Below are 1,291 nucleotides of genomic sequence, written 5' to 3' on the forward strand. Positions count from 1 at the left end.
CCCCACTAAAAAAGGGCAAGCCGGGAACATTTCCCATACTGCTACTTACTTTAAGGGGAAAGTGCTTTATAAGTATACGAAGGAAATGTTCATAATAAATACATTGTATGCAGCGTGGTAGCTGTGTTGGAACCAGAATACTAGAGAGAGAAGGTGGGGGAGATATCTTTTATTGGACCAACTTTTTAGTGAAGGATACAAGCTAATGAATTGTCTCTCTCACCAACAGAAGTTGGTCCAATAAGAAATTATCTCCCCTCCCTGTCTCCATAATAAATATGGTAATTAATACAGCTGGTCAACAATGGAACAAAAATTCTGTTGAAATTGTTTTTTCCATCAAAATGTTGGATGGAAATGTTGATTGCTTTTATATTTTTAGACCAACTCTAGTAATTAACTTAGTTAAAGATAGTAATTGGAATCCCATGCTTTCTAAGATGTCTCTTAAACAGAAGTTTGCCTTGCTTGCTGTAAAAAATGATTCTTGGGTATTTAGCTAAAAATCATATACAATTTCAATTTAGTTTCTGATAGGTCCTCTATTGGGAAGATGGGTTCTCTAACTTAAGTTATAAGTCTAAAATATTTAGAAACAATCCCCAAACAGTTCCAAAGGGCAATGTTCTATTAAACTATTTGCTTCCCCTGGCCAGACAATACTGGATTCTCATGCATAGTTAACTGGAGTTAGCCAACAACTAATGCAACGGGAATACAGATTTACAGTGATCCTAAAGATACCTAATTTTTGTTGTCACTTCACAATCTGTGTAAAATATTTGATTCCACACTAAATAGTTTAAAAATATCAATCCTGTAATACAATGTTTTATTTACATTTCTTTAGATTAAATTAACAGAAGATGATTTACATAAAATGCTGTATACATGTCCAAAACAATTTGATCTAAAATCCAGTTTCCATCTAGGTTATTTTAAACAGATTTTGAAATCTGACAATTTAAAATTCTGCTTTATACTAGATACAGTACTTAGGTATGTTCATCACCACTTAGATTTAGGAAGGGTATGTGTACTGCAACTAATTATTTTCTTTGCCTTCAGTTTCTCTTATGGGAGGAAAATGTCACATGTGTAGACTATTCCAGGCAACATTTCTCTAATGTACAAGTTTACTAATTGAGGGCTCTCTGTTCCCAACCAGTTAACAGTTCTAAGGCTTATTGTTATTATTATTTATAGCTTGATTCTTTAGCTGAAGGAAAATTTACTAGCAAGAACTAAGGTTACAGGTAAACTATTTTGTATTTTTGATTATATATGAATA

This window comes from Terrapene carolina, unplaced genomic scaffold, assembly GCF_002925995.2.
Source record: "Terrapene carolina triunguis isolate 2854851 unplaced genomic scaffold, T_m_triunguis-2.0 Scaffold183, whole genome shotgun sequence".
NCBI lineage: Eukaryota > Metazoa > Chordata > Testudines > Emydidae > Terrapene > Terrapene triunguis.